This window comes from Mesocricetus auratus, unplaced genomic scaffold (genome assembly GCF_017639785.1).
Source record: "Mesocricetus auratus isolate SY011 unplaced genomic scaffold, BCM_Maur_2.0 Super-Scaffold_100010, whole genome shotgun sequence".
Taxonomy (NCBI): domain Eukaryota; kingdom Metazoa; phylum Chordata; class Mammalia; order Rodentia; family Cricetidae; genus Mesocricetus; species Mesocricetus auratus.
Genome location: NW_024429194.1, coordinates 44,001,156 through 44,011,899, shown reverse-complemented (window position 1 = coordinate 44,011,899; position 10,744 = coordinate 44,001,156).

Sequence of the window (10,744 nt, the reverse complement as noted above, 5' to 3'; positions counted from 1 at the left end):
TTGGCTCCCTGATACCCATGTAAAAAGCCAGATGTAGTTATGAGGACTGGTAAGCTTTGTGTGGGGGTGGGATGGAGACAGGCAGACTCTAGGGACTTACTGGTCAGCTACCATATTAGATGGTGAGGTTCTGAGCAAGCCATCCTGACCTTCACCATGGCTTCACATGCACCCGCACAGGCGGCCACGCCCACACAGGCGCAAAGCAGATAAGGTGGTATGATATTTGTAGCGAGCACTGCAAGTGGAGGCATGTCCTGGGCTGCAACAGGAGAAACGTGAAATTATCCATGTTTCTTAAAACAGATAGGCTGTCAGTTAACAATGTTTGCCATTTTGAGATGATTTTCTTTGCCCTTGCCTCTTTCACCATTGCATGAGATTTTTAAAATTAAGTATATAGCTAAATTGAATTAGACATCACTATTATTTTTGTCTTATTTTGTTCAGGTTTGAATATTTTGTTCATTATAAATGTTTATCCAATACCCTGGGATACAGTGGTGAATGTGTATGGTTGCTCATGTGAAAATGACTTGTGCTCCATTCACAAGAGGGTATTATTCTACCCCCAAGCACCCAAGATGACCAATTGCTGAACATCTTCCTGTTTGTTTGGCATAGCTAAGTGTTTGTTTTCTGTCTTCATTATCTTAAAAACCCTTTGAAGTGTAGCTGCTCATAGGATTCTCTGTGGGCTTTTCTATCTTCCTCTAGCATGTGGAGAAATTATTTGTCAAGTCTATAGATAGAAAGGCAGGCTAGGCTTTGAATGTGAGCTGACACACACTTATAAGAATTGTTGAGGATTCCCCCCAGATGACCAATTAACAAACCACAGTGGCATGACAAGAGCTGTCAGATTTTATCAGTGTGTCCAGATGCATGGTGAAAGGTCAGAGCTGAAGGGAAGTTTGGAGATCTGTAAGTGGACTGCCCTGCCTCCCCCCCCCCACACACACACACTATGGATGGAAGGTAAGGTGCTAGGAATTTCACTTTGTGAGTCTCGGTCATGCCATTGATTTCCACACCCTCTCATCAACTGCTCTGCAGTTTGTGTCCCCGGAGGTCTGGCTTCTGATTCCATATTGACCATTATCTAGCTTTGCATATTTAGCTGAGTGATGTCACCTTTATAAGCTTCAGAGTGAGATGGAAATACTGTTATTAAGGAAACCAGGGGTCATTCCTTAAATGTTAAGTGTCCATAAGGTTCTTCTAGTGGCTAATGATAAAGCATATTCAAGAACTGAACAAGTTCATTGATACTGAACTCACCGTTTGCAGCGGTAATTTTCCTGAGCTTGGCTGCCTGACGTGTACGCAGGACATTTGTTCCTCGTCCATCGTCAGTGCAGAATCAGGCTGAGCGTCATGGAGTCATTTCTGGTGGCTCATAAAGACATGCACATCCACATAACTGAGCTGCTTCCACCTCTGCCATCAGCAGGTTTTAGTGTTCTTTAAGAATTACAGTGCTGCTGATGAAGATGTAATGAGGCAAACACTTGCATAAGCTACTGGCAGAATACAAATCAGTGTAACCTTTCTGGAATGTACTTTTATGTGTAAAGACAATGAGTGCACTGGAGTATAAGTAGCTTATAAATAAGTCTGTGTTTTTGTAGGGTGTAGTTTGATACTTGCCACATGCAGACACACTTAGGAAACTAGCACCATGATCATGTAAATGACCATTACCCCTGCAAGGTTGCACTCTGTTCCCCATCTCTTGGAAACCACATAGAGCAGTGTTCTCAACCTTCCTAATGCTGCAACCCTTTAGTACAGTTCCTCATCCTGTGGTGACCCCAACCATAAAACTATTTCGTTGCTACTTTATAACTGAAATTTTGCTACTGTTATGAATCATAATGTAAATATCTGATATGTGACCCCTTAAGGGATGATAGTGTTTCCACTGGTCTGGTTGCAGATATTTGAAGTGCCTATTCTCATGTTTGTAGAAAAAAATATTTTTCTTATAGAAGAATGAATCAGCGAAGCCCAAAGTATGAGAAAAGTTATTAAATACTGCTTCTGTGAAATACCCAAGGCTATTTAGAAGTTATCTGAGATCCTGTAGAAACGTTAGATTTGAAGAGATTTAAGGAAGCAGTAGTTTCATATGGTATGCATTCACCTTTTGTAAAGCAAATGTTAAATTCGTGGGCAACTTGGAAGAGAATTATTCCACAAGAGTGGAAAGATTTAGCTACAGCAAAATTGGAAGCTGATCCTCAGAAAACATGCTGGAGAGAGGAAGCAGGGGTTATAGAACAATAATGTATGGAAATTTCCTAAGATCAGCTACTCAATGAATTTTTGCTTCTGTGAAATTCCAAGTAATTTTATATACAGAACTATTAGGGAGAGGCTTGGTCTCGCTTTCTACATATAACTGTTACATGTCATACTGTGTGCTAAAATACCTACGTGCAATTCTTAGACCCTTTGATAAATTCTTCAGCTTCTTGGTAGTAACCATTGACAAGAAGCTGTCTGTAAAAGTAGCTCCTGCGACAAAGCAGAACTATTTTAAATACAATTCCAAACTGAAAATCATGCAGTGTAACAACTCTTCTCTTTCTGCCTCATCAGTGCAGTACTGTTGAGTGTGGTGATACAGATGAATCTCAAATTCACCTGGACTCTTAAATATCAAATCTACCAAGTGATGAGGATCAGATTCATAACTCTACCTAAGCAAACCCAAGTACCATAGGGGAGATTGGGAGCATCTGGTGGAACTGTGCTTGTCAGAAACCTCGGTTTCTCAAATTGACCACCACACGGTACTGAAATGGTCTAGCTGCTGGAAAACCTGTGTCCATGATGGTTCACTTAGCAGCAGGTGGCTTCTGGAGCTGCCTAGGAGATGGCACACTTGACTAAGGTGACAACAAGGACCCCATTCTCATACTGTTATCCTTGTGAATTAAGGGGTGAACATCAACCCCTAGTTTGACACCTTCCTGATAACTGTAGGTGAAGAGTTACTCACCAAGAGGTTTCGCTCACCCAGCTTTTTGGCCACCTGGAAGCTGAGGTATTCAGTGAGGTCTTGGCATACTTGTGGCCCATCTTGTGTTATGTGTGTGCCTTCTCTCACTAGTGCACCTGGAAAATGGTCTAGTCTGTACTTCGCAGATTCTCTTCCCACTTTGAAAGGTAAGTTGGGGGCTGGAGAAATGGCTTGGCAATTAAGAGTGCAGACTGCTTTTGCAGAAAACCTGAGTGTGGTTCCCAGCACACATATCATGTGCTCACCACTGCCTGTAACTTCTGCTCTTGGGGGCTCTGATGCCCTCTTCTGTCCTCAGTGGGCTCTGCACTTAAATGCACATACCCATAAAAATAAAATCTGTTTTTAAGAAGACATCAAATGAGTCAAATGAGATCATGCTTCTCTGCCAACAGCTAAGAGCATCTGCTTTATATGCAGTAGCTGGAGTTCCCATGGTGCAGCAGAGCAGGGCAGGGCATCCCTTTGCTGTTGGAGAATACAGCTAATTCTTCATCTCGTTTCTTTGTATTGTTTTCATTTCCATTTCATTCTTTTCAGCCCTATGTTTGATGATATCTTCTCAGCTATTATATTAAGGTAATGTTTGTTCTTGTTTACCCAAGGCTGTCCAATGCCTCATTACATTATTAATGGGTGATATCTCAGTTATTTTGACATATGCACACATAATCATAAACTTTTCTTTTAGAGTTGCCTATTTATGTTCTGTAGTCTTTTGTGTATTGTTTTTACATTTTCATTCAAGTCTAGGATATTTTAAATTTTCTCCTTGACTACCTTCTTGATCTAATTAACATTCAGTAGTATATTATTTGGTTTTAATGAGTTTGTGTGCTATCTGTTGTATTTACTTGTATTAATATCTACCTTTGTACCCTTGGTCAGAATGCAGAGTATTGAAGTCACCTAGTATCACTGTGTTAGAATTAATCTCTAGCTTTAGATCTAATATTTCGATTTTTTAAGTTGATTTTTGTTTGATGCATACATGTTTAGGAGGGTAAAGAATCTATTTTCAATAAAAGGAAAAAATTGAAATGAAATATAATATCCTCTTGGTAGGTTTTTTCCTTTAATGACTATGAAGTGACTTTTCTATTTATTCAGTTGAGTTTTAGTTTGAAATTTATTCTGCTAGCTATTAGGATACCAACTTGTTTCTAAGTTCTGTCTGCTTGTCTGCTTGGAATACATTTTTTCATTCTTTGCCCTAAGGTAGTGTCTGTCTTTGATTACAGGTGAGTTTCTTGGAGGCATCACATAGATGGATGCTATTTTCTAATACAGTCTGCTAGTCTGTCTCTTTTCATTGACAGATTGAGTCTATTGATATCCAATGTTGTTGTTGAAAGATGTATATTAATTCCTGTCATTTTATTTTTTGTTTTTTGCATTTACTTAGCCCTCATCTGGTTAACTGTTCTGGCATTGTTTACTGTGACCTCTTAGATGTATGTATCCTTCTCTTCAAATTGAAGTATTTCTCCCAGTATCCACTGTAGAGCTGGCTTAGTGGTCATAATTAATCTATCTTTATTGTTTATTTTCCCTCTAACTTTAATAGATAGTCTTTCTGGTAGAGTACAATCTAGCCTGAGAATTGTGGTCTTTCAGAACTTGGAATACACTTTTCTAGGACCTTCTATTCTGATTCACCTGCCTTTATAAGTGACTTGGCTATTCTCTTGGCCTTCAGTTCCTTCTCTCTAGTCTGTGTCTTTGGCTATTTTAATATGTCGTGGGGAGTTACTTTTCTGGTTCTATTTGTTTTTCTGCGGGCTTCTTATACCTGGATGGACATCTCTTTCTCTAGGTTTGAGAAATTTCCTCCTACAATTTTATTGAAAATATTATCTATACCTCACTGAGGTATTCTTCCTTCTGCTATGTCCATAATGTAAAGGTTTGATGTCACAAAGTTCTCCCTAGTTCTGTTCATGATTTTTAAAATGTCTCACTGACCTTCAGCGATCCAGTTCCTCTACTTTGTCTTCCATCCTTGACTCTTTGTTGTAGTTTTTTTTGTTTTTTGAGACAGGGTTTCTTTGTGAAATAGTCCTGCCTGTCCTGAAACTCACTCTGTAGACAGAGATCCTCCTGTCTCTGCCTCCTTAGTTCTGGGATTAAAAGCATGCACCACCACCACCCTGCTTGACTCTGTTTTTGATGTGGTCCATTCTGTGGGTGACATTTCCCACCAAAGTTTCTGTTTGGTTGATTGACTTTTTCATTCTCAGAATTATTTAAGTTTGGCTTTCTTCATTGATTCTGTCTACTTATTGAATTCTGTTTTCATATCTTTAATGGATTTCATTCAGTTCTTTGTACCTGTCTTAGAGTATATTTATATTCTCTTTGAACTGTTTGAATGTAGTTATAATTATTCTTTTGAATTCTTTGTCTGGACTATCTCCTAGACCATTCTCATTGGGGTTCATTACTATGAGATTTGTAATTTTGGAGGGAACATATCTTGTGGGGTTTTTTCCACTTTTATTTCTGCACTGGGACATGGGCATCCGGCATAATTTGTTGCCACTCTCTTTCATTTGCTCAAATCACTTTTTTCAGTGTAGGCATGAACAATGTTCAGGACAGGAATAAGTTGTAAGAGGGTTGTGTTTTCTTTTGTGGAATTGGTACTGAGGGCTGAATATTTCATCTATAGCTTTTACTGCTGTCTGTAGGAATGGACTCTATCCAAGAACCATCATACCACTTGCTGGTCTTCTGCTACCTTCTGGTGTGACTCTACAAGCCTCGCCATCTACCTTGAGTAAACAACTAGCAGTTGGGGTCAAGGTTTCTTGGGAAGCTGGGTGTGTAAGGAGCCTGTGTGGTAAGGAGAGGCAGGGACTACTTGGGAGCATTGGGGAGTGAGATTCCAAGGGAATGGTTAGTTTGTAGGGCAGGAAGGAGTAGGACTAGTGTGAGGGATGGGGATTGTAGATCCTGGAGAAGAGCTCATCAATCTGGCAACAGGTGACATCTGGGAGGAGCTTGGAGGACTGTATGGTGAGCTAGAGTAATGTTTACCCAAGGGCTCAGAGAAAGCAGAAATCAGAGAGGAGATGGGCTGTCTACAGGTAGCAGGAGGAGCAGAGTCTAGCTGATGGGCAGGGAGGGAGGTCCCAAAGAAGAAAGGGAGCTTACCTAGCAATGCAAAGAAGGGATGACTTAGAGGGGCTGGGGGACCTTTGGGGTCAGAAGGAGCAGACCTAGCTGGCCATACAAGGAAGGCACCCAGTTGACCTGTGGGGTAGGAAGGAACAGGATTCTCTGGCACTGTGGAGAAGTTCTGGAAGGGCCAGGAAGACCCATAGGATGGGAAGGATGGGCTGAGCTGACAGTGCAGGGAAGCCCTAAAGGGGCCTAATGGGACTATGTGCTGGTGAGGATGGGACCTAGCTGGTGGCATGGGAAGGATCAGGCCCGCATTTACTTTTTTTAATTTCTTTTTCGATTTTTTAAAATGTATTTTACATTACAACCACAGTTCTCTCTCCCATACCTCCTGTGACTCCCCCCCCCCCCCCAGCCCCATCAGCCCCCTCTCACCTCCCCCCAAGGGCTCCCATGAGGAGTCAACTTAGTCTGGCACAATAGGTGGAGGCAGGGCCAGGCCCCTCTCCCGTACATTAAGGCTGAGCATTGCATCCCACCATGGGGAATGGGCTGCAACAAGCTAGCTCATGTGCAGGGTTTGTATTATGGTCCTACTGCCAGGGGCCCCTCAGCTAGTCTAAGCTTCACAACTGTCTCCCATATACAGAGGATCTAGTTCAGTCCCTGGAGTCTCCACAATTGTAGGTCTACAGTTCATAAGTTTCCACAAGCTTGGTTCAACTGTCTCGGTAGATTTCTCCATCATGTTTTGACCTACCTTGCACTCATTTACTTTTTCTTTTCTTTTTTTTTTTTCAGCACTGAGTTGTGGCCTAGAACCTTATGCATGCAGACTAGTGTTCTACCACTGAGCCATATCCCTACCCCTCCACAATTCAACTATTCTTCAAATCAGACTCATAGAATACCTTCCCCTTTTCTTTCTGATATATTGGAATTTCCTTTCTGAAGCACATTAATATTTTATTGTATGTGCATAGTATGTTTGGGCTATACCCTCATCTGTTGATTGATACTTGGACCATGTTTACATATTATATCCATGTGTGTGTTCTTTTTGTTCCTGAAATGTTTGGTTTCTCATCCCTAGTGTATTTTCCTAATCCAGTTTTTAAAATCCTTTATCATCTCCTTTCTCAGGGAACGCTATTATTCAGTTTTTAATGAAGTGTATGTTTCCATAGCATATTTTATGTAATGAAATTCATTTACCATGAATTTCCCTTTTGGAAATATCACAAAGCAATGTAGGGCAAGGGTCAATGATTGAGTGAATGATTAAGTTAAATAACAGCAATGGCCATTTATTAGGTGCCTATGACATGCCAGGTGCTGTACTTGCATTTTACACTGTGATCTCATTTTTTCTTACTGTACTTGTTTCATGGTTAATGATAAATTTCCATAATCATTCTATAGATTAGGAATATTAATAAGAGCTTTAAGTAGTTTTCTTAAGAGGGAATGTTTAGGGGGAAAAAATAGAGCCAAATCCTGACCCCTCCCCCCTGACTTCAAGTTTGCGGCACCACACCAGTACTTCCCAAGCATTCCTACTGATTACAGTCAAAGGGCCTGCAAAATAATCTTGCTTGGCATCATGGAATTGCATCATATTTTCAGTGAACCAGTGGCTTGCATCTAAAGTAATGAGAGACGATGCTCTGCAGCTCACAGCCATAGCTCCTACAGCAGTGCCCTCAACCTGGACATGCATTCTGAGCACTTGCTATTGGAATGGCACAAGAGGGTGACCTTTTTGGAGGATAATAAGTCACCTAACTGAGCAGCCCATGGTTATGAATGCTCAACCTATAATAGGATATAGATCTTCTTTAGTGAAGACAGTAAGTCTACCATGGCTCGGGGCCTGGGAAAATCTCTTAACTTTCTAGAGCCTTAAGTTTTTTTCATCTGCAAGATGGGGATGCTAGGAGCCAATCCGAAGGACTAGTGTGCATATTTTAAGTACATTTATATGCTGTGCCCTACAGCTGATGCTTAACAACTGCTGGTCCTTATAATGGAAAAGCCAATTCCCTCCGGTGAGGTGTGGGTATAAACCGAAGCCCTCAGCAATGATCACTGTGCAGTAAACTAATTGACCAGGGTTTCCAAGCTAAAGTCTGAAAAACATGACTTGCTCATGGGGTGTGTGTTGGGAGGACCGAGAAATTTTACCAGGAGCTTGAGATAGAAAAGGCAAGAAATGAATGGCAGTGGCCCCTAGGTGGCGCTGAATCATCGTATATTGAGAATGGGGGCACTTGGTATTTTCAGGGGTGACTTCCTTCTCGTTAGAATTTCAACTAAGAACAGGACAGCTCCTTGGGATGTCCGGGGGGAGGGGGGGGATGACCAAGCAGGAAGAGTTTTTCAGTAGGACTAAAATGCAGTACCCTCCGTGTGCCAGGCCTTTAGGGCTTTGGGTGTGTTTGTGTTGAAAACCAGAAGCAGGGTCAGGCTAGCTTTTATTGGTTTGCTGAGGGCTGCTGATTTTAGTAGATGACAAGCCACTTTTGAGAACACTGAGAGGAGAGTTTAGCCTGGGGCGTTAGTTAGTGTTACTCCCTTCTGTGAATGGGATTGAGAGGCAGTGAGGACCTCTCCTTGCCCCCAGAACATACAACAATGACTGCTACTGGATTTAGCAAGAACTGCCCATTATTATTTGGTGTGTAACACCAAATGGTATGTGTTTCTTAGCACTAACCTTTCTTTCCAAACTCAATTGCTGGGTCACCTACTTTTCCTTGTTCTACATTAGAAGTACTAGTCTGTTTGGCAGCTAACATCTTTGTGTCAGACAACAGGGGAGAAAGCTGAGATGCTCTGGGCTGGATCAGGGCCAGAAAGGCACTGTCCTGGAGGTCTCAGTTCTGGGTCTCGTTCGGGGGCTGCATGCAGAGTTCCTTCGGCTCCACTACTGGAGTTCATTTCCATTTTGGCAAAATGTGAGTTTGGTTTCCAAGGGAGACTGCTCACATGTATTAAAATGTCTCCACTGCTGAAGTTGCTTTGTGCCCTCCACCAAAGCCTTCTGCCATCAATCCCCATCTTCCAACACGTTTTCCAACATTGTGTCTTTGGGAGGTAACCATAGCAACCAAGTTTATTCAAAAATGACTGAACCCAGGCATCGAAGCAGGAGGTAACCCTGTGGTATTTTTACATCAGGAACTTCCAGGACACTAATGAATCTCATCATTGTATATGCCCAATACTGCTGTCTCTGTACTACATTGTATATGCCAAGTACTTCTGTCTCTGTAGTATGCACAGTACTACACTAAGAGGTTTAATTCTCACAACAGCCCTATGGGGTAGTCATCATTATCTTCTTCAGTGGTTGAGGGAACCGTGGGACAGAAATTTTGATGGTTGCACAGCTATTTTTATTTTCCTGTTTGGACTATTACAGGAAACTAGGAGACATCGTCCAATGTCTGATCTGCACATGGTATAGTTGTAACATGTTCAAGGCAATAGCAGAGCTGCAGACCCCTGCCCTTTCTCTTGAACACCTCCCTGCTCTCAAGATTATTTCATTCATTTCTTGCAGCAGGTCTTGTGATTATTGTGTCTGTTTATTGTGTCTGACAATTAAGAGACAGAGGTTAAATGACATTTCCCAAGGTTACCATGTGGCATTTAGAAGAATTAGACCACGAATCCATCTCTGTCTATCTACTTGCCTATCTGTCATCTAATAAACTATGCCTTCGTTTCATAAGAATTTATTAATATAAAAATACTATGTGTCATTGGCAACATTTGAAGGATCACATTTAATTCATTAGAAGAGTCATGGTATCTAGATAAAGAGATAATCTTTGGCTAGAGTATTATAGAAATGCTGTTTATGGGTGTAAGCTTCTATATGTGTATAAGCTTCTATATGTGGGAAGTATATATTCAAATAAATCTAAATCAGTCATAAATGTATGGGTATGAAACCATATATTTATGTCTCTGAATTGTCTAAGATGTAAGAGAAGAGGATGTTAATCTTAAGATTTTTCACCACGTAGAAAAGTGAGTACTCTCAAGAGAAAATTATCTGTATCTTGGAGAAATACCTATTAACTCTAGGAACCCGTGAGAGAGGAGGGATTAGGCATGACCCACTCATGGATATCATGTCTGGTGCCTTAGACTTGTTAAGTCAGTGAACTAAAGTCATAACTCATATTGGCACTCAGAAGACTGCATTCAGAATTGCATTTCAGAACTTGAAATGGATCAATATTGGTGGGATTGGGAGAAGGTAGCTGGGTTGACTGTTGCCTAGAAAATTCTAGAAGTCTGATGAGCAGCAGCAGACCTTGTGAGAGGCTCCAGGCTTCCTTCACACCATGGGTAGCACGAGAGCTACAGGTAGAGAACAAACTGGGGTAGGGTAATATCTCTTTAAGAATACCCCAAAAGTACAATGATGTGCCAGAGCCAGCATCTTAGCTACAAAGGACATCTTTCCTCATGGGATACAAGACCTTGTCCTTGTCTGTCTTTATCCTGTCCCAGGAGCCACAGGCCTCACAGTGAATGGAACAGGAAGCAAAGAGAAAAGGAAAGGTGGGCAGACTA